At 38.2% G+C, this 26,909-nt stretch overlaps 1 protein-coding gene across 11 annotated transcripts in view; it reads right to left on the bottom strand.

Annotated features, from left to right (window-relative positions):
• DIS3L2 (DIS3 like 3'-5' exoribonuclease 2) overlaps positions 1-26,909 on the bottom strand; it is a 408,739-nt gene that overhangs the window by 145,707 nt on the left and 236,123 nt on the right. The gene's annotated exons all lie outside the window — the stretch shown is intronic.

Here is a 26,909-nt window from a genome sequence, read left to right as displayed (position 1 = left end):
TCAATAAAAAATACTTGTGTAACAGAAACTGAAACTGAAGTGTCAGACATGGTAGTGGAAATGTTTTGATTCTTCTCTCATCATAATGATATTATAAGAAGCTAAAAGACTGTCTCCCTAGTCAAAATCAAAAAGAACTCTGTTAGCTTAGGGTTGGGGGAAGCCACAGTTGATTAGTTTACATGGAGGGTTGACAAGGAAGATATTTGTATGTATTTTCTTAAAATTAAATGTCTCTGGGTGCTTTAAGACTTTCATTGCTATAGATACAGTGAATGAATGGTAATGCCCATTAAGATATTTCCAGCTGAAGGCTGATACAGCCTGTCCCCTGTGACAGAGGAAGGCTTTAATTATTAGTTTGTAAACATCTTTTTTGAGAGGAACCACAATCATTTTCTGAGGAAAATCCTAGACTACCCACTAAGGACTCACATCAAATCTCTACTACCTGATGGGTTTTTGTTTAAATCTGCTCTTAAACCAGAAACATAGAAGTCCAAATTAAAACTGAACCCTAAGTAAGGGTACTCAGAAAGACTTACTTGCTGAAAAGGTAGGCCACCCAAACACAATTCTTTTTGTGTGTGTGTGTGTGTGTGTGTGTGTGTGTGTGTGTGACAGAGTCTCACTATGTCGCCCTCAGTAGAATGCCGTGGCGTCACAGCTCACAGCAACCTCAAATTCTTGGGCTTAAGCGATTCTCTTGCCTCAGCCTCCCAAGATAGCTGGGACTTACAGGCGCCCGCCATAACACACAGCTATTTTTTTTTTTTTTTTTTTTTGTAGCTGTTGTTGTTTAGGAGGCCTGGACTGGATTTGAACCTGCCAGCCCCGGTGTATGTGGCTGGCACCCTAACCACTAAGCTATGGGCACTGAGCCCCAAACATCATTCTTGATGAGGGTTGGCAAACTATGGCTCACCACCTATCTTTGAATGGCCTGTGACTAAGAATGCTTTTTGCATTTTTAAAGGGTTTTAAAAAAAATCTAAAGAATATTTGGTGACACATAAAAATTACATAAAATTCAAATTTCAGTATCTACAAATAATGCTTTATCAGACATACCTATGCTTGATAAGGGTTTTAACTTTTTCATAAAGTCTTGAGATTACATCAGTTTGGGAAATGCTGCACTGATTTCTTAATTGTAGGACTTCTAAGAGCCTTTCATATGCTAGTATCAATACTTCTTGCCAGATTCATTTGCTCCTGGCACTTTTTGGGCGGCAGGGGATGGCGGGGAGGGGATAGAGCATCCCCAGAAGCAAGGTTCCTCAGGTAAGCCCCTTTGGTGGAGTTAGAGACTTCATGGAAACACCCTGTGCAGGCCTTCAGGTCAGCCTTTGTCCTACTTGGGGCTTTGCTACCAAGCCTACCCCAATGGACAATGTGAGAAGTCGCTGAATGACTGTAGGGAAGCTGGTGAAAGCAAGGGCCCATCTGGTTATTTGGTGCCCTTTAATGAGTGCCTATGGGAGAAGGAAACACTCTTTTCTTGACCAGTCTGTATCTTACATGTGAATTTTGTCCTTAATTAAGTTTCCTTCTTTGCTTTGGCTGCTAGGAAACTCAGAGAAAAACATTTGTAACTCTTGAACACTTTATTCATAGTCTAAACTTTGTGAACTAGTATTTCTTTTGACAGTGCATAATTTCCCTACTCATATATTCCTTTTGTCCCATTTCTTACTTTTAAAAAATTCACTGCATTACACATATATCTGTAAGTTGCCATAAGTCATTTTTGAAAGAAAGCAGGATATAGGTAAATACATATTGTGTATATATTGAAGGATTATAATATTTCAGAATCATATATTGAGGGGATGCTGGAAGAAAGAGATGTATTACAGACTACTAAAAGAACAAACTTCTAGACAGAGTAAAACTCGGAGGGCTTCCAGTAAGTATTTGTATTACAGCAGCAGATTTCAAACTTGCTCTTTCACTATGGAAAATTGGGAGAAGCAAAGGAACAGTGAGTGACCCTGACAAACCCCAGTCCTCAGTGCTGAGAGCCAGTGATTTAATCTGTTGTCATCGCTGCAATTACAAAGTGGCCATGATGAGGGCTCCTTCTGTTTGTGAGCCACAGTAGCCAGGAGTTGCTGGCCGCAGCACATGGGAGCCCGGCCCCACGGGGCGGGGCTGGGAGCACTGGGGCGGGGCACTGTGCAGCTGTTACACTCTGCTAATATGCTTGGGATTTTACTGGCTCCTTTTCTGGAAGGCTCTGGTCTCACAACCTGCAGGAAGCAGCGTTGCCTGCCGGCTTTTAGAACCTGTGAGACCAAATATTTAGAGTTCTGCAACAATGGTTAGAAAGAAGCTAACCTCAACCCACAGAAAATAAAGTACCATGTGGGGCAGGGAAGCAATGAGACTCTAGCTCATGAGGCTACAGAATTCCAATTCACAGCAATGTTATGTAACCAAGATTTCTGAAGGCACGTGACTGAAGGGCTTATAGGAGAACTTTTTTTTTTTAATTAATGCAATCATGAGGTACAATGTGCTGGTTCCATATATAGGAGAACTTTTTAAAGTGACAGAAAACTTCTAAGATTGTCTGTTGTACTCAAAGCTGTTGGTCTGGGAAAGAACACGTAAGTAACGAAAAGCTTCTATGATCTCATAAGGCATGGCCCACGAACCCCAGGGAAGAGCAAAGGCATAGCAAGAATTTCTGCCCCTTTGTCACTCACACTCCTCTGGCCCTACATCCCTGCCTTCTGAAGGCACATTACTCTGCCTCCTTTCAGCTGGAAGCAGCTGCCTCGTCACCACAGCAACATTTATTCACCACTTTGTCACTATTCACCTCACTGGATTTTGGCCATGGCCTGCACCACATCACAGAAATTGCTCTCCTCAAGGTCATGAATACTGCCAGATTAATCATCTTAAAGCATGAGCCTGGTCAAAAACCTTCATCAGCTCCTTACTTGAGTCAAATAGAAATTCATCTTAGGATTCAAAGCCCTCCAGAACATAGCCCCACTCTGTGCTTTTCCAGTTAGACTGCACACTCCCGCCATGTACCTCATGTGCTGAACTTTTCTCTATGCCCTCTGCTCTCTGAAACACATTTGTTGCCCTCTGCTGGATCGCTTTCTCCACCAACCTCCAATGTCTAAGACCTACCTAGCTTTTGAAGGCCTGGCTGCAATGCCATCCTTTCCCCCATGAACCCTGATGGTCTACTGATATACCTGGTCTACTGATGCCTGCAACCTGCCCCCCTCTGATGACACTGGCCACTGTCCCTGGCATATTGGTGATTACTTACAGACATGTCTTATCACTCTGACAGGCTGGGAGCCAATATCAGGTCTGACTATGATACTGGTCTGTCTGTGTATCCCTCCCAGCACACTGAAGGCACATATGTAATGAATAGCTGATGGACAGATGAATGAAAAAAGGACCAAAGGGCTCTTGTTAGCACTTTTCCATTCAATTTTGCCACTGTGTCTTGGGAAATACATTTAGGATTAGAACTCATGACTTCCTGGCATTCAATCCTGTGGTCACACCACAGTGTTATTGTTTCCAAGGGTGTCCTTTTCTGTCTTCATCCCATCTTCTTTTCTCATAAAACAGTGTTTTACAAACTGCAGTTCAGGGACCATTTCCAGACCAACAAAATTTATAGAGGCCCTCCTCTCTGTCCATGACTCTGGGTTTGTCTCCTTGCTAGCAAGCAATTCTGGAGAAAGGATCTGGATCAATGATGGAGAAAGGGTGAAAAGGAATGGGAAAAATTTAAGAAATAAACTTAAGAGGATAAAGAATAAATTTTTTACTCCAATACTTTCTTTGATTAGACAGTATCACTGTTTACATAGAAATCGGGAAGTTTTATGTAAACCATAGAAGGAAAAGAGCTAGAGCATTCATCCATGTTCCTGTGTCCCCAAAAGCACCACTGTAGACAGCCCCACCAGATGGGTGCAGGGAATTCCAGCAAAGTCAGATGCTGAATTCATCCTAGCTTCCATTTCGCCAAGCTGGAAGCATCATTCAAACGTAGGTCTGCCCCCCTTGGCCCTGTGGGATGTACCTTTATTTTTCTGATGCCGGTTGCTGGTATCTTAATGCTTTCTCATTCAGTTCTCCTGACACAATGAATGCTAAGAAGTCTGACACAAATTATCAGATTTTTCAGAACAGAAAAGACCACGGTCAATTTGTCTCCACCATTCCACCCCTAGCCCCACTCATCAATGAAGTAACATGTGGGGGCCACCCAGCAAGCAGAAAGAAATGACGCTCAGAGCAGGTCCTTTTCACCCAACCAGGAGTTTTGAAACGTGGGTCCACAGAAAGCACACTTCAAGCTGTAGCAAAATTCTAGATGAAACGAATGTGGTTATTAGGTTCCTTTACTCCCTTGAGGATTACAGTAAGACTCAACCAGAACCAATTGAAATGGTCACCTGTTATGTTCATTTACTCCCTCATTCAGTGAGCGGCTCAGTGTTCTATGTCCCTCCTTATAATTTAAAAAAACACCACACCCTGGAGCAGAGGCCACAGCACGAGACTAGGAGTGTGGGAGCCAGACAGCAAGACATGGGCCAGGGAAGCCATGGTTTAAACCCAGAGAATATGTTCAAATAAACTTTTTTCTTCTCAATTTCGTTCTGAAAAATGTTAAACTTTCAGGAAAGTTGAAAGAATAGTAAAATGAAGATCCACATATGCCTCATCAAGAGTCATCAAATTTCAACATTTTGCCATATTTGTTTTACCTTCTTTCTCCCTCCATTCCTCCCCTTGCATGTCTAGCTTTTTAAAAGTCCAGACTACTCAAAAGGATGTTGAAGAGATCATGATACTTTACTCCTCCATCTTCAGTATGTGTTTCCAAGAATTAGAGCATTCTTTCACAGAACCACCATCCTAACACGACAGCCAAGAAGACTGATAATTTCCTATCATTCAATTTACAGGGTATGTTTAAATGCCTTTGATTGTCCCCCAAAGTCTCTTTAACTTTTTGTTCTCCTCTTGATTCAGGATCTAAACAAAGTTTATACATTGTATTTCATAGTTGTATCTTCAGCCTGTTTACTGTCCACTCACCTATTAATATTTTTTTCAAATATAACATGGCTTTTTTTTTTTTTTCAAGAGTCCAGGCCAGCTGTCTCCTAGAATGTCTCATGTTCTGGATTTATTGGATTATTTCCTCATGGAAGGAAGAAGAGAGAGAGAGGAGGGACAGAAATAAACCAAATGTGGTGAAATTAATCCTCTCTGTTATTTCCTATAAATGGAAAGTTAAGTTTAAAAAGCTTAACTATATTCATGGTGAATGTTTTGGCGGAATACTTCACAGGTAATGGTGTGACTTCACACTGTAGCCCCTGAGAAGGCACAAATTGTCAGGTTGCCAGATTTGATTACTTGATTAAGTTGTCTATTTTAAGGCTTTTACTCTTCATAAATATAATGAGTAATCTGGGGAATGAGACTTACAGAGCCCATGAATAACCTGTTCTCAAAAAACTGTTAGGCAAAGTTTTAGCATCCATTGATAATTTTTGCCTAAATCAATCATAACTTCATAAATTATAAAATAGAATTTGGCCAATCCTGTAACACCTTCTATATTTGCTGGCTCTCTTCTATTAAGAAGAGAGTTTCCTGCCCTCCCCCAACTTTTTTTTTCTAATCATTATAGATTCACTTAATTTTTTTTGAGACAAAGTCTCACTATGTTGCTCCCCCCCACCCCAGAGTGCAGTAGCGTCACAGCTCACAGCAACCTTAACCTCTTGGGCTTAAGTGATTCTCTTGCCTCAGCCTCCCAAGTAGCTGGGGCTACAGGTGCCCGCCACAACACCTGGCTATTTTTTTGTTGCAGTTGTCATTGTTGTTTAGCTGGCTAGGGCTGGGTTCAAACCTGCCAGCCTCAGTGCTTGTGGCCAGTGCTGTCACCACTGTGCTATGGCACTGAGCCCAGATTCACTTAATTTTAAAAATTCAATGCGTTATAATCCATTACCATTACTATTCTTTTTGTTATATAACTTGTCACAAATTAAGCCAGCAGGGGGCCCTTTAAGACCCCCCTATATCCCTGTGGCATGTTCCCACTTTCTGAGCACTTCTCTGACCACCTACTTTTCAAAGGAGCCCAGGTCTATTTTGGGGAATGATATTTAGAAACCAAGATAGGGTGTTACATATATATGCTCATTACTACTGAAGTGTCATTGCTTCTAGGCCTTTTCAGCGAGCAGAGTTGACAAATACTGGGCTGAATCATTATGAAATTGTGAATATTTGATTACTTGTGACATAAAAATTGGCAATTTCATGTGGTTCAACCTAACATACTGTTAGGTTAAAAATCATGAGTTCACATTGACATCTATGTCCACTGGTATTTAACACCACAGGGCTCTTCCCTATCTTTTCCGATTCCATATTTATAACTTCCTTTTCCCAAGGAGAATCCTAGTTCCCAATAGACTCAATATTCAAAATAGTTTCAGAATTACAAACATAATACCATTAACAATAACAAATCTATTAAGTTTAAGATTTCTTTGGCGTTTTATCCTTATAATATCCGCATTAATGGCATATAGTTAGATTGCTCAAAATACAGTGGTTGGCCAGGTGCTATGGTTCATGCCTATAATCCTGGCACTTTGGTTGGCCAAGCTGGAAGTCTGCTTGAGGCCAGGAGTTAGAGACCAGTGTGAGCAAGAGCAAGACTCCATTTCTACTAAGAATAGAAAACTCAGCCAGGCATGGTGGCAGAAATCTGTAGTCCCAACTATTTGGGAGGCCAAAGCAGTAGAATCACTTCAGCCCAAGAGTTTTAGGTTCCAGTAAACTATGATGGCACCACTGCACCCTATCTAGCCTGGGAGACAGATCTATAAACCTAAAGTTGATTACATTCTTTTTTCCATATGTGCTGATAGTATATATTGACAAATATTAGGCCCATTTGTTTTTGTTTGATTTCAATTTTAGAAATTTGCTTTTACCTCTTTTTATGTTTAATTTTATTGTTGAATATTTAAAACTTTAAATAATTCAAAACTTTAAGGCATATTCAGGACATCTCATTCTCATCTCTATCCTTTTCCTTGCTCCTACCTTTTTCTTATAAATATTTTCATCATTTTCTGGTTTATCCTTTCTGTGTTTTCTTTTTTGATAGCTAAGGGCTATCCAGAAAGTATCCAGCCATGCATGTCTTTATTTTTCATATTACATTCTTAGAGACTTTCCTAGACAGCCCCCATGTGGGTGTGTATGTGTGTGTACACATGTTTTTCTTCCTTTCTCTTCTTTCTTACACAAATAGTCGTATAGTATGAAATCTCTTTTCACCTTGCTTTTTTTACTGAACATTAAATTCTAGAAAAATTTCATATCAGTTCGGGGCGGCGCCTGTGGCTTAGTCGGTAAGGCGCCGGCCCCATATGCCAAGGGTGGCGGGTTCAAACCCAGCCCTGGCCAAACTGCAACAAAAAAATAGCCGGGCGTTGTGGCAGGCGCCTGTAGTCCCAGCTGCTCGGGAGGCTGAGGAAAGAGAATCGCGTAAGCCCAAGAGTTAGAGGTTGCTGTGAGCCGTGGCCACGGCACTCTACCCGAGGGCGGTACAGTGAGACTCTGTCTCTACAAAAAAAAAAAAAAAAAAAATTTCATATCAGTTCAAAGACCAGAATCACAGAATCATCAGAGTTGGAAGGTTGCTCTAGTCCAAATCTTATCCCCAAATGCCTCAAAACCATTCACACACATTAACCCACATCTTGATTACTTGGGATGGGAAGGTGAGAGGAGGTGTTTACTGCCTCATTAGGCATGCCAGTCAAGTTCAAATCACTCTAGCTATTAATATTAGAATGAAAATTTGACTCTGAGAAACTTCATAATTCAGGTCTTTTGTAACCACAAAAAATCAGCTAACTCCCTCTGATACCATGCAGCCCTTCAAACATGGCTTTTCCCAAGAAATACGCCCATCTCCTTCTTTCCTAAACAGTTTATAAGTTAAGCCATTTTCATAAATTTTCACTTATTTTGTGTCAAGAACAAATCCAAATTGTAGGAGCCATTGGAACATCAATGTGAAGACGATATAGGAGGTTGAGAGAAAGAAGGCCAGAATTCCAATGAATATTTAGTGGCTGTCTATTGCTGTAGGAGGTTGGGACACATCTGACAAAAGATAGACAAAGATTTCTACCCACTTAATGTTCTACTGGGGAAGAAGACAGAAATTAAATGGTATTGAAATTAAGTGCTATGGAAAAGAAACCCGCATTACTACAGAGTAAGGAGGGCTGGAAGTGCTGATTATAATTATAAATAGCATAGTCAGGGTAGGTTTTACCGAGAAGATGTCAAGTGAAGATACCTCGAAAGAGGTTAAGGAATAACTGCAGGAAGAAGAACTTGGGCAAAAGAAAGAACCAGGGCAATGGCCCAGAATTCAGCAAGTTAGTTCACCTGAAGGCACTGAACTACTAGGCACACTTTAACCAAGAAAGTTTGGATGGAGGGCAGAGATGGCTCTGAACTCCTTTACTTTCTGTCCAAGAAGATTTAAGTCTAGGCTTGGTGGTGTTCAGAATGCAGCTTTACATGCCAAGCGAGGCACCAAGGGCAGCTCAATCCCACAGGGTCCAGAAAGTCTCTTTATCCGAAGCTCTCTCTGAAAATCTCTCTTCTTTTACTTCTGGTGGTAGTTTTCCTATACTCCAGATTTAAAATATCAGACTGAGGTTACTTTAAGATAGGTTATGAGAACACCGATTGATACAAATTAAGTTTTAAAATCAGACAAAAGAAAGTGGCTATAAGCTTCCCCATGAAAGGACAGAATTATAATAATGGTGGGTGTTATTTTTACTCTCATTTTGTGACTGGTGAAACTGAGGCCTAGCGAGACTAAGTAACTTGCCCAAAGTCACAGAATTGTAGAGCCATCACTCACTGGGACAGAAATTGACCAAAAGGGAAAGTGTTAAAATAAGTCAGTAAGACCAAGTTCTATTTCGGTGGAAGTTGAAATCTCTTCTACCTCTTAGTTCCAGATTTTATCTTAAGATTTCAACACTCTGGACCATTTTGGCTAAAGTAATAATTATCCTAAGTCTCTATGAAAAAAAGTTTCTCTATGACTAAGTTGACAATGACTTCATTTTAGGTACCACATTCAAATCTGACAACTTTCCACCCTCAACCTGAAAATCCATATCCAGAGCTCTGACATCAAGTTTCTTCAAATTGAATATTCCTTAGTATGACTGAGAAAGTTGAGTCCCAAGTATGTTCCTCTGGCAAGGGTATACAAAAATAGGAAAAAGGTAGCCAAAGAAAGAATACGCCTAGACATGTTTTCACTTAAATATACTCCACTTTAAAATTTGCATCTCATCCAGAAGTGATATATTTAATATATAAAAATGAAATAGAAATTGTAACCAAATTTCAATATGACTGAGACTAAACACAATGGAGTAAAGACCAGAATTTAGGGGACAGAATTAAGAATAGTCACAAAGTCCAGGAATTAACTATGTCTAGACATCTCTCCTAGATTTCTATTTGAGGAACAATATATATTTTTTCTCATCCTTTGAATTCCCAAGCTAGGAATTCAGAACCTGCTGTTGAAAGGATCATCATCCTTAATTCTCAATCCATTTATCAGGCTAAAATGCAAATGTAAGTGGTGAATGCATTTCACCAGCCCAGGAGCTCCAAAGAGTCTTCTCAGGGAACATGCTGAGCTAATGGGGAAGGGTTAAGCCACCCCTATTTTTCAGATCTGAAAACAGTTGTTCTGATATGAGAAGAATCATCACAATGGTGCCAGCTCCTTTCTATAAAAGCTGTGCACATTTTTTGCACAACTGTATGATTGTTATGGTAACCATAAAAATGGAACTCTCATTCTTCAAATTACACACTACCCATACTAGATTACCTACACAAGTTTGTTCTTCTACATTACCCAGAAATGCTTTTCAGAAAATGCTATGTCTGTCCTATAGATGTTTAGGAGCAAGATAAAGTGGTCTTTTTCAAAGGGAGATCATATAACAATGAATCTTTCAAAGGCCTTGCTCTTCAAGAATTCTAGGGTTTCCCTGTCAAATCTTTTAATACTATGGCCACTGGGAGGCCTCCAAATATTCCCCCTGGGAGGCGGAGAAAATGCCTGGAAAATGTACTTTCAGAATCAATTTTTTTTTTTTTTTAAGAGGATGATAACAAAAGATACTACCATTGGAAGCATCATGAACAGGTCATAACAGACGTGGCACAGTTCTGTAAAACACTGAGAATATTTACTAGAGTCTCGGCTTAGTGAGGGAAGAGAGTTGTATAAGGGACAAATGTTTTAATAATTAAATTTGCTACTGAAAATAAAAGAATAAAAAAAAGAAAACAACATGAATATACAGAGAAAATAAATTTCAGCTGTATTTCAAGATAATCTATTATTACTTTGCCCAAAGTGAGTAGGACTTTGTAACTTTTTTTTTTTAAACTAGCAGATCTTTTTGGACTTTGTAACTTTTTTTTTTTTTTTTTAATTTTTTTTTTTTTGGACTTTGTAACTTTTAACAGAAAAAGTATGAATTCTTTCTTCTCATTAATAGGGAAAGTCAAGTCTAGTCTTGTATGTCTTTTTTCTTTTTTTTTTTTTGAGACAGGGTCTTGCTTTGTTGCCTGGGCATAGCTCACTGCAAACTCAAACACCTGTACTCAAGTGATCCTCCTGCTACAGCCTCCTGAGTAGCTGGAACTTCAGGGGCACACAAGCATGTCTGGCTATTAAAAAAAATATTTTGTAGGCTGGCACAGTGACTCATGCCTACAATCCTAGCACTTTGGGAGGCAAAGGCAGGAGGACTGCTTGAGGCCAGGAGTTGGAGACCAGCCTAAGCAAGAACAAGACTCCACCTGTACAAAAAAAAAAACAGAAAAATTAGATGGGCATGGTGGCATGTACATATATATTTAGTTTTAGCTCCTTAGGAGGCTGAGGCAGGAGGATCGTTTCAGCTAGAAGTTTGAGGTTACAGTGAGCTATAACGATGCCACTGTATTCCAGCCCAGCAACAGAGAAGAGACACTATATCCAAAAAAAATTTTGTTTACTTTTAAGAAGGTGTCTTGCTATGTTGCCCAGACTGGTCTCAAACTCCAGGCCTTGAGCAATTTCCCCCATTCCCGGACCTCACAAAGCACTGGTATTATAGATAGGAGCCACTGGGTCAAGACACAATATTTTATCAAGCATAATGTATGCTAGACCATGTGCTAAGCACTGTATGTGTTACTGCATTAAAGCCTGCCACAACCTTATGAGAAAGATACCATTTGTATAACCCATTTACTTTAAAGAAAGCAGAACTGAGAGGATGTAAAACTTGCTAAGATTACATACCTAGTAAGTGACATAGCAGGTAAGGATTCAAACCAAATAGGTCTCTAAAACCTATGTTCTTATATTTCACCCTTGTGATATCAGAGTAATTTAAAATTTTCAAATTCCTGGAATAGAAAAATAATCAGTGATATCACCCATGAAAGGTAGGCAGTACATGGCCGTAGCAGATGTACTGAGTTGTCTGTCCTTAACATGCCTTCTCCCAAACTAGCACGTAGCCCAAAATGCGACAATCTGATCTTTGCCCTATAATTTGAAATTGAGACAGAGAGAGAGGGAGAGGGGGATAGAAAGGAAGGCACGTGAAAGGAACCAACATAAAAATAAGTCTCCCTTTAGTTGAATGCACCAAGAGAGCAACTTGGTAGCTGCAGATAGCAGCCAACCCACTAAAGAGTAGAAGGTAAAAAGGCTAGTCTGGGGGAGGCCGGAAGCAGATGTGTGAAGTAGGAGAGGCAAAGAGGAAGAATAAGATCTTTCTGAGTTCCCTGTCTTTGGATTCTGGAAGACACTACAGAATCCTTAATATAAATTCCCCTTTCTGCTTAAGCAAGCTCTAGCAGTTTCTATTATCTGGTACCAAAAACATCTTAATTAATGCAACAGCTGTGATCAGTTTCCTAGACTGGTTTGTCATGGCTTTCTCCAAAGCTTTCTTGTTAACAAAGCCATGACAGGATGTTACAGTCACCACTTCCACACTGTGGAGAGACAAGGAGAGGGCAGGGCAGAATGGTCAGTGTGGCCTTTCTATTTCAAAAACAAAACAAGTTTAAAGCTATTGCTTTTGTAATTCAAATTAAATAAAGGTCAATACTATGGTCTTTTGGCCAGTAGGGATTTGAAAAGAAAAGGGATCTAAGCTCTGTTTTCTCAGTATGAGGGAAGAAATATGAAGTGTTTCTACTTGATTTTTTTTTTTAATCAAGGGCATAGGTTTAAGAAGGTGGAGACCTACAAAGACAGTGAGTGAGAGCTTTCCACATTGCCAACCTGAATTCAAGTCCCAGCTCTGCCCCTCTCAGCCATGTGACCTCGAGAAAGTGACAACACCCATCTGTAGCACAATTTTTTCATTTGTACAACAGGGACAGATATTTCATAGATGATACATACGCATAAAAAGGTATAAAATAAGCATTCAATAAATGATATGTTCTCATATATATACATATATATGCCACATTAACAACAAAGCTAAGTGAAAACTTCAAATTTTTATACATGTTAATTTTCTTTATCCTGGATATTTTTGGCCAAACATTAATGGAGATTATCTACAACGAGGGAAGCGATTTTCCTTTTGGTGGGTCCTCTGGGGCATCTTAAACACCAGGGAGGAAAAGACAGGAGAGGAATGTTCAGTGGGTACCCAGCATTGTCTTTGGACACTAGAGAGTATGCTAGTGATTTAATACTTTCAAAATAATTCTATTTTAAAAAGCAATGATTAAATATGACTATAGAAAAGGATAACTGAACACACATTTATAGTATTGTAATGCTTATGAGAACACTCCTATCCTAGGAATTCTAATTACATCTGTAAGACCACAGAACTATTTAAACAATCAACGTTTGAAAGTCTTGATTCGCCAATACATAAACATGGGTGTAAACTGCACTAAGTCACCTATCAGGCAAAAAGACTACAGGGAAACTTTACATTTGAGCACTAAGAGTAAACACAATGTAACTAGACTCTTCACACACATTAACAGAACCTCTACACAAACAGGTCTCCTCTTCTAAAAGTTACAAATCCACTTACTTAGATAATGCTACAATTACTCAAATGGTTTGTGGAATTATTTAAGAACTACTTTCTAATCCAAATCATGACTTCACAAGAAAATCCATTTTACTATTTTATAATCACACTTTTTTTTTTTTAAGTTGTATCATCCAACTTGATCACCCACCTGATTTACCACACTTTTGGCTCTGAACCGACTTGGCTGTTTCAGAAAATCAAATCCACCCTCTAAAGATGAAGATTTGCCATTGATGAAAATGTGCCTCAGGTTCTGAAGGCAGTTTCCAAAGAGGAATCTAAAATGTGTATGTTGTCCATTGGCTCCTTACCCACCGCCCGCCAACAATCTCAAATCTTCCCCATTTGCAAAAATATCTGTAGGGCCCTGCTTCTTTCAAGCTTCCTTTCACCAGCTCTGCAAAGCAAAGCACCCTAAAAGAGTTGCTTATATATTTGGGATCTCCAATTTTTCATCTCTCGTCCACTCCAGTTGTCATTGTTGACTATAACCTTGTTTTGACTCCAATCACTGAACTAGAACAACTCATGAGACACCCAAAAGACAAAGGAGAAGACTGGCTAACTCCAGTGACCTATCTCTGTTCCAGATTTGTATCAGCTGACCTCGCTACAGGGTAGCTCAACCTTGCTTGGAATTTGTTGCCAACTTTGCTTTTCCTTTTAATTTCTCTAATATCCACCTTTTTATGCTGCCAACTCCACTTTTTCCTAAGAAGGTTCTACCCTTAAAATGCTAGAGCTCTACAGTCTACTCTTGGTCCTCTATCCTTACCAGACCACATGATCACCCTGCGTATACTCATTCACTTTGGTGCCTCAGTGAATATCTGTGGTCCAGACTTCTTCCCTGAGTATAAGATCTATTTTTCCTCTGTCTCTTGTCAATCTCCTTTAGGTACCCAATGCACATAATACCCAAACGTTACTCATCGTTCCCCAATCAAGAATTTGTTGTTCACGTCCTTTAACTCATAATCTCTATCTCTTGAATTCCACCTTGGCCTATGGTTATTGACACAATTTAAGGACCTAGGAGAATGAGGTAACAGTGTTAACTACTTTTTCTTCCTTTTAAAAAAATAATAAGACAAAAGGATACTGAAATCCTATTCATCCTTCAAGGACAAGTTCAAAGATCACCTGCTCTTTAAAGCTTCCAAGTTCCTACATTATATTACTTTCTCATCTGTGTTCACCTAATCCCTTTTTAAAAATCTGAATTTTTTCTTTTTAGGTAATTACAGATTAACATCAAGAAGAAATAATAAGAAATCACAAGCCAGGCATGGTGGCAGGCACCTGCACTCCCAGCTATTTGGGAGGCTAAAGCAAGATCGCTTAAACCTAGGAGTTTGAGGTTGCTGTGAACTGTGATGACGCCAGGGCACTCTACCCAGGGCAAGAGAGTGAGACTCTGTCTCAAAAAAGAAACAAACAACAACAACAACAAAAAAAAACACAAAAAGAAAAGAAATAATAGAAATGCTGTGCACCCTTTACCCAGTTTCCAATGGTAAAATCTTACAAAACTTTAGAATAGGATGGTACCAGGCTACTGACATTGATACAATGCACCAATCTTATTTAGATTTCCCATTCTTACTTGTATTTGTTTGAGTAAGTTCTACACCATCTTATTGCATGTGTAGGTTTGTGTCAGTGTCACCTCAATCAAGATACTGAAGGACCCCTCAATCACACAACTCCCTCCTGCCCCACTTCCCTTAATCCCTGGCAATTGCAAATCTATTCTTCAGCTCTAAAAATCCGTCTTTTCAAAAATGTTTAAAAAATGGACTCATATAGTATATAACCTTTGAGATTGGCTTTTTAACCCAGCATAATTTTAGCACAGTATAATTTACTAGAGATTCATCACAGTTGTTTACTGTATCAACAGTTCATTCCTCTTTTATTGCTGAGTACCATTCCATGATATTAATGTACCATCGTTTGTTTAACCATTCACCTATTGAAGGACATTTGGGTTGTTTCTGGTTTGGGGCTGGTATAAATAAAGCTGCTATAAACATTTGTGTACAGGTTTTTGTGAGAATGTAAGTTTTTATTTCTCTGAGATAAATGCCCAGAAGTGCAATTACTGGGTTATATGGTGGTTGTGTTTAGTTTTTAAATAAAACTGCCAAAGTGTTTCCAAAGTGGTCATCCCATTATACATTTCCACCAGCAATGCGAGTAATTCACTTTCTTCACATCCTCACCTGCAATCAGCATTGCTTGAAACTTCTTATCAACTTGACCTTGTCCTTTTAGACATTCTGATAGGTGCGTATCCATAGCTCAGTGTGGACTTAATCTGCATTCTGTAATGGCTAGTGATGTTAAACATCTTTTTATTGGTTCAGTCGCCACTTGTGTATCCTCTGTAGTACATGTGTTCTGCCCATTTCCTAATTGGACTGCTTTTATATTGCTGAGTTTTAAAGGTTCTTTACGTATTCTAGTCCTTTGTTGAATACGTGGTTTGCAAAATGATTTCTCCCAATTGGTAGCTCATCTTTTCATCCTCTTAACAAAGCCTTTCACAGACAAAAGGTTTTAGTTTTGATGAGATCCAATCTGCCAACCTTTTTTAACGCATTGTATTTTTTTTATTATTATTAAATCATAGCTTAGTACATTAACGCAATCATGGGGTACCATGCACTGGTTTTATATACAATCGGAAACATCTCCTTCACACGGATTGTATTTTTTGTCTCAAAGTCTAAGAACTCTACCTATCCCTACCTTCCCTAAGTATTTCACTAAACTCTTAGTTTATAAAAGTTTTATACTTTTATATTTTTTATTTAAGTCCATCATACACTTGGGTTAATTTTTGCATGAGGCATGAGGTTCAAATTCATTTGCTTTTGTGTGCTGAATTCCTCCACCACTATTTACTGACAAGGCTATCATTCCTCACTGAATGGCTTTTGCTCCTCTGTTAAAAATTAGTTGGGGCATTAGTGGAATCTAATTCTGGGTTCTCTCTTCTGTTCCAGTCATCTATGTGCCTATCCCTTATAGGTTTTTTTTTTGTTTTTGGCCGGGGCTGGGTTTGAACCCGCCACCTCCGGCATATGGGACCGGCGCCCTACCCCTTGAGCCAAAGGCACCACCCCCTTATAAGCTTTTTATAGATGCTCTTTATCAAGTTGCGGACATTCTTCCCTTTTCCTATGAACTGAGCATTTTTCTTTCTTTTTTTTTTTTTTTTTGAGACAAGGTCTCACTGTGTCACCCTTAGTAGAGTGCCATTGCATCACAGCTCACAGCAACCTCAAACTCTTGGGCTTAAGCGATCCTCTTGCCTCAGACTCCCAAGTAGCTGGGACTACGGGTGCCCGCCATAACACCTGGCTATTTTTTTTGTTGCAGTTGGCATTGTTGTTTCAGCTGGCCAGGGCCAGGTTTGAACCCTCCACTCTCAGTGTATGAGGCCGGCACCCTGCTAACTTGAGCTACGGGCTCCGCCTAAACTGAGCATTTTTCATATGAATGCATGTTGGACTTTTAAAAATACCTTTTCTGTATCAACTGATATGGTAATATGATTTTTATTTTTCATTCTATTGATACAGTAGATTACACTATTGATTTTAAATAATAGCATTATTGAGATAAAAGTCATATACCAGTGGTTCTCAACCTGTAGGTTAATGACCCCTTTGCAGCAATGAAAATACATCTTGTATATCAGATATTTACATTAGGATTCATAACAGTAGCAAAACTACAGTTATGAAGTAGCAACGGAAATAATTTTATGGCTTGGGGTCACCACAACATGAGGAACTGTATTAAAGGGTCACAGTATTAGGAAGGTTGAGAACCACTGTCATATACCATAAAATTTACCCTGATAGGGTACAATCCAGAGATTTTTCTCATATGTACAGAGTTGTGTAACCATCACCACTACCTAATTTTAGAACATGTTTATCACCCAAAACAAAACTTTGTACCCAAGGCAGTTACCCCACATTTTCCCTTCTCGGCAGCCCCTAAGAACCACAAATTAACTTTCTTTTTCCATGGATTACTTATTATGGAATGGAGTCAAAAAATATGCGGCCTTTTATGTCTGGCTTCTTTCACTTCACATATTTTCAAGGTTCATCCACATCATAGTGTATATCAGTGCTCCTTCCTTTTTAATATTGTAATATTCCACTGCACGGACACACAGCATTTTGTTTAACCATGCATCAGGTGATGAAAATTTGGGTTGTTTCCAATCTTTTTAATAATGTTACTGTGAACATTCATGTGCAAGTTTTTGTGTGGATACATCTTCAATTCTGTAGTAGAATCTCTAGGTCATATGATAACTCTGTGTTTAACACTCTAAAGAACTACAAAACTGTTTCCAAATGGCTGCACCACTTACATCCTCACTAGCAGAATAAGAGGGTTAAATTCTCTATATACTCACCAATACTTGTTATCTGTATTTTTTATTATAGCCATCCTAATGGGTATACAGTGGTATCTCATTATGGTTTTGATTTGCATATTCAGTAACGATCAATGATGGTGAACATTTTTTCATGTGCTTATTGACCACTAGTATGTCTTCAATTCTTTCTTCAATAATATAAAGACAATTAAAAATTTAGTTGTCTTTATATCATTATGATTTAAGAGTTATTTACACATTCTGGATATAATCTTTTATCATATACATAATTTATTAAAAATTTTTTCCCATTCATCTTTTTTTTTTTTTGCCAGGGCTGGCTTTGAATCCACCACCTCCGGCATGTGGGGCCTGCGCCCTACTCCTTAAGCCACAGGCGCCGTCCCCCATTCATCTTCTTGATAGTATCCTTTGAAGCATGAAAGTTTTCAATTTTGATGAAGTCTAATTTATCTATTTTTTTCTGTTGTCACTTTTTTTTGTATAATGCAAGGTCACAAAGATTTGCTCCTTTGGTTTTCCCCTAAGAGATTTATAGTTTTATCTGTTACATTGAAGGCTCTGATCCACTTTAAACTAATTTTAATATATAGTGAATCTGTTGGTTTTAAATGTTGAACCAGTCATGCACACCTGGAATAAATCATACTTAGTCCAGCTAATTGAAGTTGGGAAAAAAGAAAAAGAATCATATTATGTAACAGTTACCATTCTTATATGTTGCTAGATTTTACTAGTTAAAATTTTGCTGGGTACTTCTGCATCTGAATTCATGTGGGACAGGAAATCTATAGTTTCCCTTTTTTATATAATCTGTCTGGTTTTGGTATCAGGCTTCGGGAAATTAATTGGGAAGTGTTCTCTACGATTCTATTTTCCAGAAAAGATTGTGTAAAATTGCTCTAAATTCTTCTTTAAGTGTTTTCTAGAATTTTCCAGTCAAACGATCTGAACTTAGAGATTTCCTTTTGGGAAAGACTTCTCATTGCAAATTCAATATTTGTCAGGGGTATAGTACTATTCATGTTGCCCATATGAGATGGATGAATTGTGATAGTATTTAGTCTGTGAGGACTGACCCATTTCTTCTAAGTTTGTCAAATTTACAAACTTTTTTTTTTGAACAGGTTAAATTGTGTTTTATTTGTTCTATTTCATTTCACAATAACTTCTCATAAATGCCTTTTACAAAAGAGCATATATGTGGGGTGTGTGATACAGAATGGTTAGTTGTGTTTTCTACACAAGTTGTTAAGTTTATTAAGGTAATTTATTTATTAGTTAACTGATTTATTATTAGTTGTGTTTTCAACACAAGTTGTAAATTACCAATGTACCATCTGAGAGTTTTCTTAACAGGGAACCAAATTTTATAAAAAAGTAATTCTAAGTTTACTAAACAGAGAAATCCTACAGTAATCATTCATCTCCACATTCACATTCTATGTATTTTCTCATGGTCAACAAACTGGCTCAAATGATTTAAGTTATCCCACCATTTAAAGAGAAAAGTCTCTACAATAATTTTAACCACGGTGTAACCTTAACTTCCCCACTGGCTGCTTTTTTCAGAAGATCTTCCAGTTCTGCCTTGGACACGCAGCAGTAGCTTTTAACCTCACTGGGATCTGGATTCAGAGACACATTCTTCCTCACAAACAGAATGTAGTCAATCTCATGCTCACCCCAGATACCATCAGACTGGGCCTTGTAGTGAATTCGTGTCAAATAATTAATTTCTTCTGGAGGCACCTCTTGCAAGGGAATTCCCAATTCCGCATGTAGGCACCTCTGTGCTGCCCGATGCACTTCAAGGGCATTGCTCTCCTCAGGCTGGCCTGGATTACTTAATGGATGACTACAACATGTGCTGGTAAAACAATCTGGAAAGGTAATTCTAGCCTCCTACCTCTGCTGTAGCAGCAGCTTATTTTCAGTGTTGAATAAGAAGACACTAAAAGCCCGAAGCAATAATTCTTTCTCAATGTTTTCATTCAGGTGACAATTCTTCTTGGTCTCAGCTCCAATTTTATTGTCATTTTCATCAATAAGGATACACATCTCCTTATTCTAAATGCTACATTAAAAAGAAAAATGATCTCAAATACATGAGCTAAATTATTCAATGAGTTGAACCAAGAGTTGAACTTGTTGCTCATCCAGATGGTTGGTATTTATCTCAGGCATTGTTAAAAATGTCTTATTTGACCTAGAACAACTGGAGCAGTGCCTGTGGTTCAAAGGAGTAGGGCGCTGGCCCCATTGCAGGTGGAAGGTTCAAACCTGGCCCCAGCCAAAAACTGAGTGGCCTCCAGACCCAGTCGCCAGCCTACAAACTTCTTGATAAACTGTGGTGTTCCCTTATTATCCTTTAAATGGCTCCAGTATTTGTAGCGCTGTCCTGTTTCATTCTTAATGTGGTTGTGTTTTGTGTTTATCTGTCAATCTTGCTAAAGGTTTATCAATTTTATTATTTTTTGAAAACCCAGTTTTTGTTTCATTGATTTTTGTTTATTGTTTTCCTATTTTTAGTTTTATTATTTCTGTTATTTCCTGTTTTTTGCTTATTTGGGGTTTATCTTGCTCGTCTTTTTTATTTTGGCCCGGGCTGGGTTTGAACCCGCCACCTCCGGTATATGGGGCTGGCACCCTATCCCTTTGAGCCACAGGTGCTGCCCCTTGCTCTTCTTTATTTAAGCTCCTAAGGTAAGAATTTAGCTCATGTATTTGAGATCATTTTTCTTTTTAATGTAGCATTTAGAACCATAAATTTTCCTCTTAGCACTGCTTTATGTACATCTCACGTATTATGGTATGTGTATTTTCATTTTCGTTCAGTTCTTTGTAACTTTTAAAACTTTCTTTTGAGACTTCGTCTTTGACCAGTAGACTATTTACAGGTGTGTTACCCAAGTGTTCAGAGATTTTCCTGTTTCCTTCTGTTATAAATTTCCACTTTGTTTCTATATGGTTAGAGAACATGTTCTGTATGACTTTATTTCTTTTACGTTTGTGGAATTTTGCTTTATGACTCAAGATATGATCTATGTTGGTAAATATTCCATGATAGCTTAAAACATGTGTATTCTGCTCTTGTTGAGTGAGGTGTATAATTTTCTTTGTTTGCTCTAGGTACTACAACATATACTATAAAGTGTGAAAATTTAGTTCACGAACTTGCTACCATGAGCAGAACTGACTAAAATATTGCAAAAAATTCATTGAATTGTGAATCAAAAATCATTGGCTGACTGTGAGAAGCATAGCAGACCAAGGAAACATTGACAGAGAAAGAAGAAAATCTTAACTGAAAACCTTGGCCAACAACTGTAATGGTTCTTGTATTACAACAAGGCCCCAGCTCACAGGGAACTAACTATCTTTGAGGGAGTTTTTAGCCAATAAACAAATAACTGTATTTGAACACCCTATCTACTTACTTGATCTGGCCTCCAATGATGTTTTTCTTTACCTGAAGGTAAGGAAATTATTGAAAGGAAGACATTTTGATGATATTGAGGACATCAAGGGTAACACGATGACAACTCTTTATGCCCATTCCAGAAAAAAAAAAAAAAAAGAGTTCCAAAATTGCTTTGAAGGGAAGACTACGTCCTGGCACAGCTTCCCAAGGGGAGCACTTTGAAGGTGACCATAGTGGTATTCAACAATGAGGTATATGGCACTTTTTCTAGAATGCGTTCACAAATTCAACTGTTAGACCTCTTATAAGCAGTAATTTATCACTTATATATTGTTTACACAGTCTATGGGTATCAATATATTACCACTATAAGTGAAGTGTAGAAACTTTAATTCCACTTAGGTTCCTTTACTCTCTCTGCTTTTTAAGTATAATTGTTTTAAGTATTTCTTCCACAAACATTGAACACTACTCTTGATGTTATAATTTTTTTTTTTTTTACATTCTTGGTACTTTTATTTTAAACAATTATATATTTTTTCTTTTTTTTTAATTATTAAATCATAGCTGTGTACATTAATGCGATCATGGGGCACCATACACTGGTTTTATAGACCGTTTGACACATTTTTATCACACTGGTTTTAGCCTTCCTGGCATTTACTTAGTTACTGTGTTAAGACATTTACATTCTACATTTACTAAGTTTCACATATACCCTTGTAAGATGCACTGCAGGTGTAATCCCACCAATCACCCTCCCTCCGCTCCCCTCCCTTTCCTCCTTCCCCCATTCTTAAATCACATTATAACAAAGATATCTGTACCAGAATGTTTATTGCAGCCCAATTCATAATTGCTAATTCATGGAAAAAGTGCCCATCGATCCACAAATGGATTAATAAATTGTGGTATATGTACACCATGGAATATTATGCAGCCTTAAAGAAAGATGGAGACTTTACCTCTTTCATGTTTACATGGATGGAGCTGGAACATATTCTTCTTAGTAAAGTATCTCAAGAATGGAAGAAAAAGTATCCAATGTACTCATCCCTACTATGAAACTAATTTATGGCTTTCACATGAAAGCTATAACCCAGATGTAATAATTTTTGCTTCAATCATCAAATAAGGTTTAAGAAACTCATGAGAATGGTAGTCTATTATGTTTGCCCTTATTTTTACTATGATATTCTTCTTTCTATTCTGGAATTCCAAACCTTCTTTCATTGTCATTTTCTTTTCATTTAGAGACTTTCCTACAGCTATCCTAAAGGCACGTTGACTAGTGACAAATTCTCTTTCTTTTCCTTTATCTGAGAATATTTTAATTTCTTCATTTCTGAAAAATATTTTCACTGGATATGGAATTCATAACAGTTCTTTTCTTTCAGTACTTTAAAAATGTTGTTCCACTTCCCTCTGGCCTCCATACTTTTGAGTGAAATATTGTCATTTCCATTGGTGTTCCTTTATAAGTAATGCAGAATTTCTCTCTAGTTCAATTTCTCTTACATTTAGTTTTTAAAAGTTTAAATATGATGTACCCTGGCACAAACTCCTTTGCATTTATGCTATTTGGAGTTTGCTCCACTTACTGCAACTGCAAGCTTCAGCCAAATTTGGGGCACTATGAGCCATTATTTTTTGAATGCTTTTCCAGTCCATTCACGCTCTCTTCTTATTGTGGACCTCCAGTGATACAAATGGTAATTGTATCTGTAACAATTACCAACAACTCCTTGGTAATTGTTCTATAAGTCTCTGTTGTTCTGATTAGGTAAATTCTATTGATCTATCTTTAAATTCATTAATTCTAACCTATCATCTCTAATATCATACAGTCCATCCAGTGATTTTTTTTTATTTTACCAAAAGTATTTTTCACTTCTACATATCCTACTTGGTTCTTTTCTTAAAACTTCTATTTCTTTGCTGAGATTTTCTATTTTTTTATTTGTTTCAAAAGAATTCATGATTATTTGCTATAGCATTTTTATAAAGTTGCTTCATTGTGGCATCAATTGTCTTTTCTCATTCAAATTGTGATTTTCCTAGTTCTTGGGAAAATGATGTTTGTTTTTTTTTTTTTTTTGCATTTTAGACAGCCTGGATATTATACTATGAGACAATAGAACCTCTTAATCTTTTTTTCTTTTTAGTAGGCAGCCCCATGCTGAGGTGTAGCATGGGGATAAGTAGGTGCACACACTCAGGTTCCTGAATCATCATGGTTCTGATGACTTCCTCCTGTTGAAAAAAGGGCATCTATCCCACTAGCTTGTTGCATCTAAGTGCTTGCTGCCTGTCAGAAAAGGAAAAGCTGGCATCTGTCATATGTACTGCTTTGCTGCTGTAGTTTGGGGGCAGAAGCTCATGTATACTAGGTGAAGACCTACTAGCCCCACCTCCCACCACTTTGTTTATGCTGGTAGGAAGTGAAGGCTCAGCTCATACTGGCTCTCATTGGCACAAGGGGTATATATCATGGTGACTCACCCTCCCTCATTAAGTTTCTTTGCTGCCAGGTAGGGATAGAGGCTCATCTCACAACTGGAGATTGCCAATCTATTGGCATTACTCTGTTAGAAGAATTAGAGCATTGCTTATTTTAGTTCGATGGAGGACAGAAGATCAGCTCTACCCTCAGCTCTGTAAAACTACCCTAGGTGTGTGTGTGCGAGGGTTCAACACAATTTGCCTGTCATGAATGAGAAATGGAGTCAGCTCTTCACTTGGCCCTAGTGACACCATCATGTTAAAGAAATTGGTACACGCCTACTTCCACTGAGAAGGGGAGGAAAAAATATCTTCTCACTTGCTTCTGCTGATACTCCCCTGCCCGAGGAAATAGAGCTCCACCACGGCTTCTGCTGTGCAGGGCATCAAAGATTAGCTACCTGTTCAGAGCTGCTGACGCTTCCCCAAGAGGGAAATGGAGTGCATGTGGCAAGCAGAATGGAAAACTCACTCTTGGGCTCCACCAACATCACCATTGCTGCTTAATTTCATAGGCTAGGATGGCAATGTGTGCAATATTAACATCTTGCTCAACCACTGAAACTCTGTGTGTGTATGAGAAAGAGAGACAGAGAGAGAAAGAGGTTTTTATGTTGGTGTTGGTCTGTCATAGAGCAGGTAGTGCCAAAAAGATTTTCTTTTGTTAGACCATTCTTTTCCTGTTCCTTTGACTAAAGTAGACAAGTTTTTCTTACAGAGTACTTTTTAGCCATTCCAGCTTGGGTGACTTCTGCAGCAACCTGACTGGGATATGTGAGAAGCAATAAAGAAACACAGGGGTGCCGGGCGGCGCCTGTGGCCCAGTCGGTAAGGCGCCGGCCCCATATACCGAGGGTGGTGGGTTCAAACCCGGCCCGGCTGAACTGCAACCAAAAAATAGCTGGGCGTTGTGGCGGGCGCCTGTAGTCCCAGCTACTCGGGAGGCTGAGGCAAGAGAATCGCTTAAGCCTAGGAGTTGGAGGTTGCTGTGAGCTGTGTGATGCCACGGCACTCTACCGAGGGCCATAAAGTGAGACTCTGTCTCTACAAAAAAAAAAAAAATAAATAAAGAAACACAGGGGAATTATTGCCATGGTGTTCTTGAGATTTCCTAGGCAGGTGCCTTTCTTTTTCAACCTTTTCAGACTCTGCCCGTGCTTGTTTGTTGTGTGATATCCATGTTTTTAATTGTTAGAAGGAGGATCTGGAATGAACAGGTATATTTCATCTTTACCCAAAACAGAAAGTGACTCTCACTTTCTTATAGTAATTTTTACATTTATTTTTTAGATGTTTTCCAACCTAATTTTCCCATTACACTGAAATTTCTTTGTAAGTATCACATTTATCGATATTCATTTTACTAGGAATTTTTTTGTTAAAAAGTCCCAGAACTTGCTTAAAAAAAAAATTCTACTGAATAAATACATATTCTACAAACTCCTAAAAAACCTTTGCCTTCTTCCTTTCCCCCCACTTTTCTATCCTACATACATTCATTTACATATATCATTTATTAAATGCCAATGCAGAGTTAGCTCCTAAAAACAGAAAAGTAAGATCCTAGCAGGCACAGCAGACACACCTAAAGTCCCAGATACTGGACATGCAGAGGTGGGATGGCCACTTGAGTTTAGAAGCTCAAGATGAGCCTGGCAACAGAGTGAGATGCCATGCCTATTAAAAAAAAAAAAAAGTAAACTTAGAAAACTCCAGAGACACAACCACAAGACTCCTGGAAGTGTTCAAGAAATACAGTAACATTTCAGGGTATAAAATCAATGTCTACAGATCAGTAGCCTTTGTATATGCCAATAAACGATGAGAAGCTAATCAAAGACACAATTCCCTTCACAGTAGCTTAAAAAAAATAACCAGGAATATACCTAACAAAAGAAGTTAAGACCTTTACAAAGAAAATTAGGAAACCCTAATAAAAGAAACAGCTGAAGACGCTAACAAATGGAAGAACATAAATCTGGGAAAAGAATCCTTATTCAATTAACAGTGCTGGGAGAACTAGATAACCACATATAAAAGACTAAAAATGGACCTGAACCTTTCATCACTTACAAAAATTGACTCAAGATGGATAAAAGATTTAAATCTAAGACATGAAACAACAAAAATCCTAGAAGAAAGTATAGGAAAAACTCTTGAGGGTGTTGGCCTGGGGAAAGATTTTATGAAGAAGACTTCAGTGTCAACAAAAATAAACAAATGGGAATTAATTAAACTGAAAAGTTTCTACACAGCTAAGGATAGCTACACAACAAGTAAAGCAAGTAGACAACCCTCAGAATGGGAAAAGATATTTGCATGTTATGAATCTGATAAATGGTTAATAACTAGACTCTAAAGAGAACTCAAATTAATCAACAAAAAAGAGCAAATAATCCCATCTATCACTGGGCAAGAGACATGAATAGAACATTCTCTTAGGAAGACAGACAAATGGCTAACAAACATATGAAAAAATGCTCATCATCCTTCATTATCATAGAAATGCAAATCAAAACGACCCTGAGATATCACCTAACCCCAGTGAAAATAGCCTACATCACAAAGTCCCAAAGTTGCAGATGCTGGCATGGATATGAAGAGAAGGGAACACTTTTACACTGTTGGAGGGACTGAAAATTTATGTAGTCTGTTTGGAAAGAAGTATGGAGAATCCCCAAAGAACTTAATTTAGACATCCCATTTGATTCTGCAATCCCATTACTGGGTATCTACCCAGAAGGATAAACATCATTTCATCATAAGGACATTTACACCAGATTGTTTATTGCAGCTCAATTTATAATCACCAAGATGTGGAAACAACTTAAATGCCTATCAACCCAGGAATGGATTAACGAGCTGTGGTATATGTATACTATGGAATACTATGCAACCATAAAAAAGTTGGAGACTTTACATCTTTTCTATTAACATGAATGGAGTTGGAACACATTCTTCTTAGTAAAGCATCACAAGAATGGAAAGGCAAATATCCAATGTACTCAATACTAATATGAAGCCAGTAGACAATCTAACAAATGCCCACTTAGGAGAAAACCTCAATTCAATTTAGGATGGGGAGAGGTGGAATATGGGAAGAGGGAGAGAGGAGGAGGGTAGGAGATTGGTGTGCTCCCACTTAATGGATACAATGTTATTGTATTGGCACACCTTTGGGTGCAGGACACAAGTATAAGAGGGACTCTACTTAACAAATATAAACATTGTAACCTAGTTGTTTGTACCCTCACATTAACCTGAAATAATTATTAATAATAATAATAAAAGTTAAACCCTGCCTTGTTCTTAATGAGAACTTACTTTGTTAGCC

This window comes from Nycticebus coucang, chromosome 7 (assembly GCF_027406575.1).
Source record: "Nycticebus coucang isolate mNycCou1 chromosome 7, mNycCou1.pri, whole genome shotgun sequence".
NCBI lineage: Eukaryota > Metazoa > Chordata > Mammalia > Primates > Lorisidae > Nycticebus > Nycticebus coucang.
The sequence above is the reverse complement of the archived record's forward strand: the minus strand, read 5'-3'. Positions and strand labels throughout refer to the sequence as shown.